The following is a 13,896-nucleotide window of genomic DNA, read 5'->3' as shown; positions in this document are numbered from 1 at the left end:
CAATATGATAAGAGTGAAAATTGACCTGACAATTCTAGGAGACAAGAACTCTTAAAAGAGTTAATAGGCTGTGCCAGAGGCACCTGGAGGCAAATGTAAAAGACAGAAAGCAAAGGCAAAATGTCTTTAGGAAGCAATGCAGCAAGAAGGACCTGGAGACTGGATTTGGGACGTGAAGCTGAGGAATGTGCCAAGAGTTTGCAGGCACACTTGCACGCTTCAGCTCCACTTTCACTTATAAGAGGGAGTAGAGAACTTCTCTGGGTTTGTGGTAGGGTTTAACATTTAGGATAAGATGGTATGGCACTGGGAAAGGAAGAGTGTTCAAGAGCAAGGTTCTACAACCTGAGAGCCAGGGTTTTCAGGGTTTCAGGGTTTCAGGGTTTTCAGTCTCTACCACTTAGTAACTGTGACATTGTGTCAGTTTCAATTTGCTAATCCCTTAAATGGAATAATGATTAAACCTACATTATAGAGCTGAAATAATTACTAAATAATTCATGTGGAGCACTAAGTCCATGGCTCATATAAGTTTGAGTATGAATTGTTGGTAATATTATTATTATTCAAGCCATGTTTATTGAGCACCTCTTACGTACAGTCATCATTCTCTATTCTAGGTACTGCGGATATAGAAGTGAAAAAGAAATATAGAAAAATAAATACATTCAAGAAGTGTTAGGTGCTATGAAAGAAAAACAAAGGTTAGGCTCATGGAGTGAGCCAGGGATAGTGGTAAGAGACACAGACGAGATTGGAAAGGAGAACAGGTGCTAAATCATGATAAGAACTTTGGACAATATTTTATTCATTGGAATACTGATAATGAGGGGGAAATATGATCCAATTAATGACCTAAAAACCATTTTGGCTACTAGAGAAATAGATTGTAGGGAGTAAAGAGTGGAAACAGGAAATCTGATTGGTAAGTATTGAAATTACTCAGAAGAGAGATTGTAGTAGGCTGGAATGGGGTCAGCTAAGAGTGGATACGGTCAGAGTGATAGGATTCAGGATACCTTTTTTGTTCCAGGTTATCTTTTGCTAGTAGACCTGGAAATTTTTGTCAGTAGATTGAATGTGAAGTGTAACAGAATGGGAATAAGCAAGGATGACTCCAAACAAAAGAGTGTGTTATGTGGCCATATAACGAGATGAGACTGACTGAGGAAGGAAAAGGATTGGTAGTAGAAATCAAGAGTTGAGTTTGAGACATAATAATTTGTGTCATAATAATTTGTGATACTTCAGTTCAGTTCAGTCGCTCAGTCATGTCCGACTCTTTGCGACCCCATGAATCGCAGCACTCCAGGCCTCCCTGTCCATCACCAACTCCCGGAGCTCACCCAAACTCATGTCCATCGAGTCGGTGATGCCATCCAGCCATCTCATCTTCTGTCGTCCCCTTCTCCTCCTGCCCCCAATCCCTCCAAGCACCAGAGACTTTTCCAATAAGTCAACTCTTCACATGAGGTGGCTAAAGTATTCGAGTTTCCGCTTTAGCATCATTCCTTCCAAAGAAATCCCAGGGCTGATCTCCTTCAGAATGAACTGGTTGGATCTCCTTGCAGTCCAAGGGACTCTCAAGAGTCTTCTCCAACACCATAGTTCAAAAGCATCAATTCTTCGGCGCTCAGCTTTCTTCACAATCCAACTCTCACATCCATACATGACCACAGGAAAAACCATAGCCTTGACTAGACGGACCTTTGCTGGCAAAGTAACGTCTCTGCTTTTGAATATGCTATCTAGGTTGGTCATAACTTTCCTTCCAAGGAGTAAGCGTCTTTTAATTCCATGGCTGCAGTCACCATCTGCAGTGATTTTGGAGCCCCAAAAAATAAAGTCTGACACTGTTTCCACTGTTTCCCCATCTATTTCCCATGAAGTATTGGGACCGGATGCCATGATCTTCGTTTTCTGAATGTAGAGCTTTAAGCCAACTTTTTCGCTCTCCTCTTTCACTTTCATCAAGAGGCTTTTTAGTTCCTCTTCACTTTCTGCCATAAGGGTGGTGTCATCTGTATATCTGAGGTTATTGATATTTCTCCCGGCAGCCTTGATTCCAGCTTGTGTTTCTTCCAGCCCAGCATTTCTCATGATGTACTCTGCACAGAAGTTAAATAAGCAGGGTGACAATATACAGCCTTGACGTACTCCTTTTCCTATTTGGAACCAGTCTGTTGTTCCATGTCCAGTTCTAACTGATGCTTCCTGACCTGCATATAGGTTTCTCAGGAGCAGGTCAGGTGGTCTGGTATTCCCATCTCTTGCAGAATTCTCCACAGTTTATTGTGGACTGCACAGTCAAAGGCTTTGGCATAGTCAATAAAGCAGAAATAGATGTTTTTCTAGAACTCTCTTGCTTTTTCCATGATCCAGCAGATGTTGGCAATTTGATCTCTGGTTCCTCTGCCTTTTCTAAAACCAGCTTGAACATGTGGAAGTTCATGATTCACATATTGCTGAAGGCTGGCTTGGATAATTTTGAGCATTTCTTTACTATGTGAGATTAGTGCAATTATGCGGTAGTTTGAGCATTCTTTGGCATTGCCTATCTTTGGGATTGGAATGAAAACTGACCTTTTCCAGTCCTGGGGCCACTGCTGAGTTTTCCAAATTTGCTGGCATATTGAGTGCAGCACTTTCACAGCATCATCTTTCAGGATTTGAAATAGCTCAACTGGAATTCCATCACCTCCACTAGCTTTGTTCATAGTGATGCTTTCTAAGGCCCACTTGACTTCACATTCCAGGATGTCTGGCTCTAGGTCAGTGATCACACCATCATGATTATCTTGGTCATGAAGATCTTTTTTGTACAGTTCTGTGTATTCTTGCCATCTCTTCTTAATATCTTCTGCTTCTGTTAGGTCCATACCATTTCTGTCCTTTATTGATACTTAGCAGAGATCTAAACAGAATAAAAATAGGTAGCCAAAAATATGAGTTCAGGGTAGAGGTAAGGACCAGAGATATAAATAAAGGAGTCATGAGCATTGAATGCCATACAAAGCCATGGAGTGACTGACATCACCTTTGGAGTATAGTTGGAGAGAATGGAAGGCTGAGGATCACACCCTGGGGCATTTCAACATTTAGATGTCAGGAAGAGAGAAGCAGTGAGAGGAGAGGCCAGTGAGGTGGCCAGTGCTTCCAAGCATGTGGTCTAACTGTGAATCGTAGTTCTCAGAATGTGTGGTTCCCTGAAGTGGAAGGGGGTGTTTCCAAAAGAAGGAAGTAAACAACTGTATCAAAACTGCCAAGAGGGTAAGATAAAGACTGAGAATGGCCGATGGGTTTGACAAGGTAGAGGTGGGTAAGGACTTTACAAGAGCTGCTTAAATTGAGTCTTGGTGATGAGGCCAGTTGGAGCAGACAGTGGAGACCAGCTGAGTCTAGCTCCTTCATGAAGTTTTGTTCTCAACAGAAGCAGGAAAGTCACCAAAAACTTTCAGAGGAATATGAAGACAGGTGAAAACTTTTCAAATAATGGAGCTATGATGGTATATTATATGCTTATGGAAATGATCTTATAAATGGAGAGCATGTGCAAGAGAGAGATTGTAATGAAAACCTTGCAATCCAAGCCAAATAGGAAAGTGAGGCAGTGGGGTGAGTGGATGGGAGGTCCTGTAAGGAGAATTATTGAAGTGGGAATTTTATATAAAGAGGGCTCCTGAACTAAGAAATGGAAATCAGAGAGCAGAATGGCTATAATTATGACTATTTCTAACAGTAATGTATCAGTGTTTTTCTGTTGCCTCTGCAGCATCCATTTACCCCTTCTAATAACCAAAGAAGTCTTGATAAATGAATTCATCCTGTTATGGATTAAATTATGGACACACACACAGAGTCCTAACCTCTGGTACCTGAGAGTGTAACTTTTTTATTAGGAAACAGAGCCTTTGTGGATAGAATCAAGTAAGATGAGATCATTCAGGTAAGCTCAAAGGTCAGGAAGATCCCTTGGAGAAGGAAATGGCAACCCACTCCAGTATTCTTGCCTTGAAAATCCCATGGACAGAAGGAGCCAGGTGGGCTACAGTCCATGGAGTCACAGAGTCAGATTAGCAACTAAACAACTTAGCAACTAAACAACAACAAATCTAATATAACAGGTATCTTTAATAAAAGAGGGAAATTTGGACATAAACACATGAAGAAGAATTCCATGTAGCAACAGAGACAGAGATAAGAGTTGTGCAGCTGCAAACCAAGGTATGCCAAGGACTGTTGGCAGAAACCAGATGTCAAGAGAAAGGCATGCTACAAATTCTCCCCTAGAGCCTTCAAGAAATCGTTGTCCTACCAACACCTTGATTTTGAACTTCTTGCCTACAAAACTGTAAGAGAATAAATTTATATTAAGTCACACACTTTGTGGCACTTTGTTACAACAGCTCAAGCAAACTGATGGAATCTACCCCTAAGTCAAGGAAATCAGCTAAGTCTATCTCCCTGGCCATGTGACTGCTTCAGGGATAAACATGTGACTCAACAAGAGCCCCAAAGGGCTTCAGGAGATACTTGCTAGGCTTCAGGAAAAGAAAAGCTCCTTCTTTTCCTGAGCTGCTGCCAAAACTCCCTTCCTGTCAGATGTGGAGAAGAATGTTTTAACCTAGAAACTGCTGGCCAACATCTTAAAACTCTAAGGGAGAACTGCTCACACTGGTGCCCGTATCAAGGAATCAAAGCAGAGATATTGAGAAAAAGGAACTCTCACCAAACCAAACTTGGGTCCGTTCACCCTCTCACAGTAAAGCCAATCTACTGACACCAGGTTGTGAGGAAGGAAAAACAGCATTACTGCAGGGCACAAGCAAGGAGTCTAGGTAGCTTGTTTTTAAAAGGCCCCAACTCTCTGCTGGCTTGCAGGGAAAGGTTTTTGAAGACAGGGTGTTGCAGGGTGTGTGATCAGCTCATGGACATTCTTCTGATTGATTGGTGGTAAGGTTATTGGGAGTCAACATCATCAACTTTCTGGTAATACTGGTCTGGGGTCTATGTGGTTGTGGGCAATATACAATTAACTTCTTCTACTTGGCAAGGGTTTCAATATCTGCAACACAGCTCAAAGGACATAGCTAAGAATATTACCTTTAGACCTCCAGGGGTAACTCAAGATCCTTGATTTTGTTTAATGGCTAACTATCATTATTTTGACTTGCTTAGCTGTTTTGCTCTGCTTCTGCATTTTCTCACTTCTCTGATTACATTTATTCTTTGGAACTTGAAGACGGTTTAGGAGGCTAGCGTTTTCCTACAAGCAAGAGGGAAGCAGAGGACATGGGGGAGTCTGTCCTAGGAAAGCTTCACAGGGTCTTGTTTGGTTACAAAAATTTTTCTGCCCAGAATCAAAACAAACTTTACCTAGAAGTTTCATTTACATGAACCAATGCCTCCTTTGTATTATTTAAGTTATTGAGTTGATTTTTAGGGAAGAAACCATTTATTTATTTATTTATTTTGGTTTTCATTTTTTTTATTTCTTTAACTGTATTATTTCTATAACATTTATAGAATATAGAAGGAAAAATTCCAGTGGAGTTTTATAGAGAGTTTCAGAGAAATTCTAAGAAAATTAACAGTCTATTTTGTTAAAGAGATGGTTTTATAATTAAAATGTATGACCATATAGTGAAGTGAAGTCACTCAGTCATGTCCAACTCTTTGCGACCCCATGGACTGTAGCCCACCAGGCTCCTCCATCCATGGGATTCTCCGGGCAAGAATACTGAAGTGGGTTGCCATTTCCTTCTCCAGGGGATCTTCCTGACCCAGGGATCAAACTGAGGTCTCCTGCATTGCAGGCAGACACTTTAACCTCTGAGCCACCAGGGAAGCCCCATATGACTGTATAGCACCTTGCATTAAGGAAGTTCAAAGCATTTGCCAGTGTATTTAACAACTGAATATTAGCAAATAAAATGGCAAACATAGTAATGAAGCTTTGGATTTCATATAGATAATTAATTTGTCTTTTCCATCTATCAAGAGTAGAAACTTACAAAGCAACTCCTAACAGGGGATAGAGGTGGTGAATGGAGTGATCGAACCATTTATTCATTTTGTGTTCATTTATTCAATCAGCAAAAATGTTTTGAGTGCCTGCTATGCTTTGAGCATCGTGTTAGGTTTCATGATCATGATCAGAGAATACTCAATGTTTGGGGAAGCAACCATTTAGATCTTTACTTGGTCTCACTGGTCTTTTAAACACTCCATCAGACAACCTAAACCATATTGAACAAGATGGACTTAATATACCCCTCAGTTCAGTTCAGTTCAGTCTCGTTGCTCAGTCGTGTCCAACTCTTTGCAACCCCATGAATCACAGCACGCCAGGCCTCCCTGTCCATCACCAACTCTCGGAGTTCACTCAAACTCATGTCCATCGAGTCAGTGATGACATCCAGCCATCTCATCCTCTGTCATTCCCTTCTGCTCTTGCCCCCAATCCCTCCCAGCATCAGGGTCTTTTCCAATGAGTCAACTCTTCACATGAGGTGGCCAAAGTATTGGAGTTTCAGCTTCAGCATCAATCCTTCCAATGAACACCCAGGACTGATCTCCTTTAGGATGGACTGGTTGGATCTCCTTGCAGTCCAAGGGACTCACAAGAGTCTTCTCCAACACCACAGTTCAAAAGAATCAATTCTTCAGCGCTCAGCTTTCTTCACAGTCCAACTCTCACATCCATACATGACCACTGGAAAAACCATAGCCTTGACTAGACGGACCTTTGTTGGCAAAGTAATATCTCTGCTTTTCAATATGCTATCTAGGTTGGTCATAACTTTCCTTCCAAGAAGTAAGCGTCTTTTAATTTCATGGCTGCTATCACCATCTGCAGTGATTTTGGAGCCCAAAAATATAAAGTCTGACACTCCTCTCGGCTGCTGCCCTGACCTCGGACGTGGGAACATACTCCTCAGGTTTACTAAAAGGATAGGTTAAAAGGGCTTCTGTGGTGGCTCAGAGGATAAAGAATCTGCCTGCAATTCGGGAGACCCAGGTTTGATCCCTAAGTTGGGAAGATCCCATGGAGAAGGGAATGGCTACCCACTCCAGTATTCTTTCCTGGAAAATTCCATGGACTGAGGAGCCTGGCAGGCTATAGTCCATGGGATTGCAAAGAGTCGGACATAATTGATCAACTAACTCATTTTTACTAAACGTTAGACAGGCTTCCTCCTGACTTTAGGTCCCTGAACTCTCTTTACTTAGAACATTTACTTTAGAAAACTTTCTATCATAAATTATTTCTCTGTCCCTTTGAATAAATCTTTCTAAAAGCTTCTTGCCCTTATTACAACCCAAGAATGTCTTTCTCAAGGGCCTGAAAGCTATCCCTTTGAAACATAATCATCAAGGAGACAGTATGCCTATCTCCCAGTCTTTGTGGAAGTACAGGAACTTAACTTCAATAAGCACCAATCAGCAAACACATGTGGCCTTAGCACATTGACCCGCCTCTGCCCTGATGTCTCCCAGGAATTACCACCGGTTCATCTCAGCACTTAAAATATTCCTGCCTTTCTTTCCAGGAGACCTGAGTTCAATCTGTCTACCCTATTATGTACATGCGTGCTTAGTCACTTCAGTCGTGTCTGACTCTCTGTGACCCCATGGACCATGGCCTGCCAGGCTCCTCTGTCCATGGGACTCTCCAGGCAAGAATACTGGAGTGAGTTGCCATTTCCTTCTCCATCCTATTGCAATGGTCTTAAATAAAGTCTCTCTGGCCTGTCTAGCGACATCCAGCACATTTTTTCTTTGATATCTCAGGATTTCCTCCACTTTACATCCTGCTTTAGTCACTACAAAAAATAATCAAAACATTCAAAATAAAATGCTTTGCTAGTGTACTCTAAGTCTGACATTTTCTTGACTAGCTTTGTTTTCATGAGACGAGCAGCTTCACTCCTTCACCCACAGAAGGGGCCCAGCGTTCCCAGAACGAGGACGCCAACAGCACTTTCCCACTGCACTTTGTTTGGATCTATTCCAGTTCATTTTATGCACTAAATTTCCTTTTTCTGGCTTCCTTCATGCCTTTTTCTCTTTACCCCGAAGCTTCCTCTCTCTCCCACAGCTAGGTTTTTCTTCCAAGTCAGACCACCTGAAGGCCTTTTCCTTGTTTATGGGAGGATAATCAGCTACATCCTCTCACACTGAGTGGGCAGGCTACTTCAAACAGGAAATGTCTTTGAAATGGCTGGCAGAGGCAGCCCGATTTAATTGTTCGGAAAGCACACCAGGGGCCAAACACTGTCGCCTATTTCATTCTGAAATATTTCTCTTGAGTGGACACAAGGCTGTAGGTAAAATTCTCAACTGAAAAATCTTCTTTTCTTTTTGTTTTGGTTTTATAGTACTAACATTTAAACAGCAAATGGTAAAAATTAGAAATTAGTCTTTCAATTAAAATTTTGCTCTGGTAACACTAGTAAGTCCTACCATTTAGTAAGAATGTTGCAAAGAGATAATATAATTAGCCTTTTAATTTTCTTGCTTACCCAGGTCACATCTTCCCCCACCTGACTAATTATCTGAGTGTTCTGTTCCTATCTGCATGTGTGCAGGCTCAGTCACTCAGTAGTGTCCAACTCTTTGCAACCCCATGGACTGTAACCCACCAGGCTCCTCTGTCCATGGGATTCACCAGGCAAGAAAACTGGAATGGGTTGTCACTTACTCCTCCAGGGGATCTTCCTGACCTAGGGATCAACCTGGGTCTCCTGCATTGACAGGTAGATTCTTTACCACTGAGCCACCAGGAAAGTCCCTGTTTTGTCTAGACTCCCCTTATTCCAGGCTCAGAATTTTTGAATTTCCTTGAAAGAATCATCAGAAGAAAAAGAATATAGGGCAGATCCTCCTCCTCAGATCTTAAGAGCCTCATGCTGGGTTGTGGGTAGAATCTGATGCTTTCTCAGTCTCTCCTTGGAGGAGAACTGCAGCAGACAGCTCAGCATCCGGTGCCTCTCATCTCATTGTCCCAATGCTGGGAGAGCTCAACCCCACTACTAACATTAATGAGGGAGCCATTATTGAGTCTTATGAATGACAGTAACACAATCAAGTTGTTGGTAGCAGATTTGGCTGTATCGTGGAGACTGCCAAGAGGGAGCCAGGAATAGATAAGGAAAATTAACTACTGGAGTGAGTTCTATCCAGATATGGGATAAAGATTGTCATATAAGGACACCCAGGTTTCATGTTGGTACATCAGGGTAAAAAGTAATAGTTGACATTCATTGATATTTTCTACTTGTCTAACACCATTCTCAGCCTTCTACATGTAGCCTTATTAACAAATTTTGAGGTATGTACAACTGATATTCATATTATACAAATTAAGAAATGGGAACATAGAAGATAAATAGTTTGCTATAAATCACAGAGCCAGTAAGTGTTGGAACCAGGATTTGGTTTGCCCATACTGTTTCAGAGTCAATGCTTCTAATTTCTATGACATTCACTGAAGGCAGTGTTTAAAACATAAGATGTTTACCTGAGTTCAGAGTAGGCTGAGCTTCAGGTGCTTTGGAGACAGCCTAGGAAAAAAGTTGCAAAAATCATTAACATAAAGAGTACTCAAACTCAGGGGTAAGGATCAGATAAAAAGTAGAGATTTGAGTCATTAGCATGTAGACAGCAATTGAAAACAAAGGGTAAATATAATTGATTGCCCAAGGAGAGGGCAGAAACAGAGGAGCAAAACTCCAATATTGAGTCCTGAGGAACACCAGTATTTAAGGGGAAGTTAGATGAGGAGGGACAGAGGAGCCTGGTGGGCTGCCGTTTATGGGGTCACACAGAGTCAGACACAACTGAAGTGACTTGGCAGCAGCAGTAGACAAGGAGGAGTTTAAAAAGGAGGTAAAAGAAGTTTTCCAAGAAGTAGGAAGAAAATCAGGATAGTGTGATGTCAGGAAAAACAAGAGAAAATAGTGGTCGTTGATGGCAAATACTGTTGGAAGAAAGGCAGGAATTTCAAAGTGTCTAGTGTTTTCACATAAGAGAACTAATCTTGTGTAACAGTTGGTAAGGATGAAGCCAACACAGAAGATAGAAGAAGATAAAGGAGAGAGGAGATGAGCAATGGACCAGGCCCATTGCAATCTATTGTAAATCCTGTGTAAAGGCTGGTAAGCATTTTCCTAGACTTGCCAGAATATTGTGAATATTATTTTTTTGATATAACCCAAAGTGGACAAGTGGTGGTTTCTCAAAGACTGGTTACAGTGAAGAATCTGAAATCATATTAGTGCCCTTTTCAAATCCTGTTACATTAAAATCCATTGATTTATCTTGCATCTAGTTCTATTAGATTATGTAAGAACAGGAATAAATTTAACTAAGTGGTTATACTTGGACCAACACTGTCCAATTTGATTATGAAATAGGAGACACTGGCAAAGAGATACAAACAAGATATCCGTCAATCATAGAGCACAAATAAGAGACTTAGAACAAAGTAAATGGTTTGGAATGAGGGTGACAGGTAGAGGAAGAGAGAGGACCTCATTGTAAGAAGTGGGGGACTTCCCTGGTGGTCCAGTCATTGAGAATATACCTTTGAATGCAGGGGACGCATGTTCGATCACTGGTTGGGAACTAAGATCCCACATGCCACAGGGTGATTAAGCCCATGTGCTGCAACTAGAGAAACTCACGTGCCGCAACTAAAGAGCCCCCACACAGCAACCGCTGAGGCCATGCACCACAATGAAGACCCAGTGTAGCCAAAACTTAAAAAAAAAAAACAAAACCCAAGCTGGGAAATAAGCTTAGGGCCGTGTATTGGTTGAATTGTGTGCCTCCAAAAGATATGTTAAAGTCCTAAACCTGGTATCTGTGAATGTGACCTTATTTGGAAACAGATTCTTTGCAGGGAGAATCAAGTTAAGTACAATGGACCCCTAAACCACTGTAACCGGTGTCCATATAAAAAAGGGGAAGATGCCACATGAACAGAAAGACACACAGGGAGAATACCAAGTGACAACAGTCAGAAATAGAAAGACACACAGGGAGAATACCACATGACAACAGTTAGAAAGGAGAGTGGTGAAGCTGCAATCCAAGGGATGCCAAGGCTAAACGCTACCACCAGAAGCCAGGAGAGGCAAGGAAGGATTCTACCCTGAGTCCCAGAGGATCATGGCCCTGTTAAGTCCTCAATTTCTCATCTCCAGCCTCCAGAACTGGGAGTGTTAAGCCCCCAGATTGGGCTTCTTTGTTATGGCGACTCTGGGAAGCTAATACAGAAGGAGTAGTACAATGTGGCCTGTTTCTAATTACTTATTCCTCCTTTCCACAAGAGGAATCCTACATCAACATCAGCATGCATTGTCATGTGACTTTAAGCACCTTTTATGGCAATAAATATACCTCCTTGCTTCACTGGAGTTGAGCCTGACCTCTGCTTTGGCCAGCAGAAGTAAAACTTGCCACATTGGAGCAGAAGATTTAAGAACCACCAGGCATTTCTGTTGGCCCTATTGCTCCTTGCCTTGTGCCAATAGTATGGTAGAGCCCAGGAACGGATTGTGCCTTTAGCCTGAGGCTCTTTCTTTTCCCTCTATGTCAGAGATACAGGCAATCCACATGGCATATCAACATGGTTGAAACCTATAGAGAATTGGAGTCATTTGTCACTGCAATGGAATTTTAAAGTATCTAGAGCCTCAAAAATATCAGATAATTTAATTCATCTTCTCAGACCTAGTGTTTTTAACATCAGATTGTCATAATAATCATTAAATGATTCCATGAGAGCTAGTTAAATATTGGCATATAATGTCTTTTCATGGTGTTCTAACACTGTACTGCTTACTGCAAGTAAATTACCTCAGTTTCTTCACTGTGAAACATTTCTCCAATACAAACCTAGCTTAGTTTTATTAAACTTATCAGTTACCTACAGATAGATGTTATATTCTGATTCTATTTTTTACACAGATGGAGTCCTGACATTGTTATCTCCTTCAGCAGTGAGTGGGGCATGTTTCACACAGAGGTCAAATCTAAAAGTATGAAACCAGGGGACAGCTGTGTTTCAGCCAAATTTCCTCACTTCTTAGAACCTAGTTTCTCAGCTTTTTAACAGGGAACGTATTACTATTTAATATTTGAGGAGAGGTACTCAGCATTTTTAATGTATATTTCAAGTTTAATCCTAATAAGCTAAGACAGTAAGTAGTTTGGAAATTGCCATAGAATGAATATTGTGTCCTCCCAATATACATAAGTTGAAACCTCTTCCACAGTGTGATGTTATTTGGAAGTAGGGTCTTCAGGAGGTGATTAGGGCAAAGCCCTGGTGAATGGGATTGTTGTTTTGTCCCTAAGTCATGTCTAACTCTTTGGTGACCCCATGGACTGTAGGGCGCCAGGCTCCTCTTGTCCATGGGATTGCCCAAACAAGAATACTGGAGTGGGTTGCCATTTCCTTCTCCAGGGGATCTTCCTGACCCAGGGATCAAACTTGCATTGGCAGGCAGATTCTTTACCACTGAGCCACCAGGGAAGCCATGAATGGGATTCAGTTCAGTTCAGTCACTCAGTCATGTCCGACTCTTTGCAACCCCATGAATTGCAGCACACCAGGCCTCCCTGTCCATCACTAACTCCCAGAGTTTACTCAAACTCATGCCCATCGAGTTGGTGATGCCATCCAGCCATCTCATCCTCTGTCGTCCCCTTCTCCTCCTGCCCCCAATCCCTCCCAGCATCAGAGTCTTTTCCAATGAGTCAGCTCTTCGCATGAGGTGGCCAAAGTACTGGAGTTTCAGCTTTAGCATCATTCCTTCCAAAGAAATCCCAGGGCTGATCTCCTTCAGAATGGACTGGTTGGATCTCCTTGCAGTCCAAAGGACTCTCAAGAGTCTTCTCCAACACCACAGTTCAAAAGCATCAATTCTTCGGCGCTCAGCTTTCTTCACAGTCCAACTCTCACATCCATACATGACCACTGGAAAAACGATAGCCTTGACTAGACGGACCTTTGTTGGCAAAGTAATATCTCTGCTTTTTAATATGCTATCTAGATTGGTCATAACTTTCCTTCCAAGGAATAAGCGTCTTTTAATTTAGTGCCTTACAAAAGAGACTCTTCGTCCGTCAGTGAGCTCCCTCTGCTTACCCTTTCTGCCATGTAAGATTACAGCAAAAGCATAGCCATCTATGAGCCAGGAAGCAATGTCTCATTGGACACCAAATCTACTGGCATCTTGATCTTGGACTTCCAGCCTACAGAACTGTGTGAAATGAACTTTTGTTATTAAAGCCACTCAGTCTTTGGTATTTCTGTCTTGGAAGACCAAATGGACTGAGATATAAATAAAGTTTATCTGTTCATGTGAAGAAGGATCATAGGATGCTATATATGACTTCAACATTCAACAAATATTTATTGATAATGTACCATGTAACAGGCATTCTTTTAAGTGCTGGAGACATAGCTATTAACAAAGCAAACATTACTTATAAAGCTCACATTACTAAATGATTTTATTTAATGTCTATTTTGTCCTGAGGTCTTGAATACAGATTCCAGTTGTTAATTTGTACTGCTAGTCTTTAAAAAGTACATATACACTATCTCTTCTAATGTAATTATAAGGCTCCCATATTGCCTGATTTTTCAACAGTATAATAACCATAACTGGTATCAATACCCATTTAGAATTACATTAGCAGCAATGATTTTACAGTCCCTAAATGGATATAATCAACAAAGGAAAAATATTTACTAAACATTAGTTAGTCTGGAGACATAGAGGATACCTTAATATTCATATAATGACAGACTTTACTTACAGACAATTTGAAAGAAATGCCACTCTCTTTATTCAAACGGTACAATAGTGCTATTAAAAC

General features: G+C 41.4%; 1 long non-coding RNA gene across 6 annotated transcripts in view; it reads right to left on the bottom strand.

Annotated features, from left to right (window-relative positions):
• Positions 1–13,896, bottom strand: part of LOC133251040 (uncharacterized) — a 911,217-nt gene that overhangs the window by 828,336 nt on the left and 68,985 nt on the right. For 3 of the 6 annotated variants that reach the window (XR_009737496.1, XR_009737499.1, XR_009737497.1), the window contains exon 3: positions 9,524–9,566. The exons of the other annotated variants lie outside the window; for them this stretch is intronic. This is a non-coding gene — a long non-coding RNA (uncharacterized LOC133251040). The remainder of the gene's footprint in view (positions 1–9,523; positions 9,567–13,896) is intronic. 6 annotated transcript variants of the gene reach the window in all.

Source organism: Bos javanicus, chromosome 7 (assembly GCF_032452875.1).
Source record: "Bos javanicus breed banteng chromosome 7, ARS-OSU_banteng_1.0, whole genome shotgun sequence".
Taxonomy (NCBI): domain Eukaryota; kingdom Metazoa; phylum Chordata; class Mammalia; order Artiodactyla; family Bovidae; genus Bos; species Bos javanicus.
The sequence above is the reverse complement of the archived record's forward strand: the minus strand, read 5'-3'. Positions and strand labels throughout refer to the sequence as shown.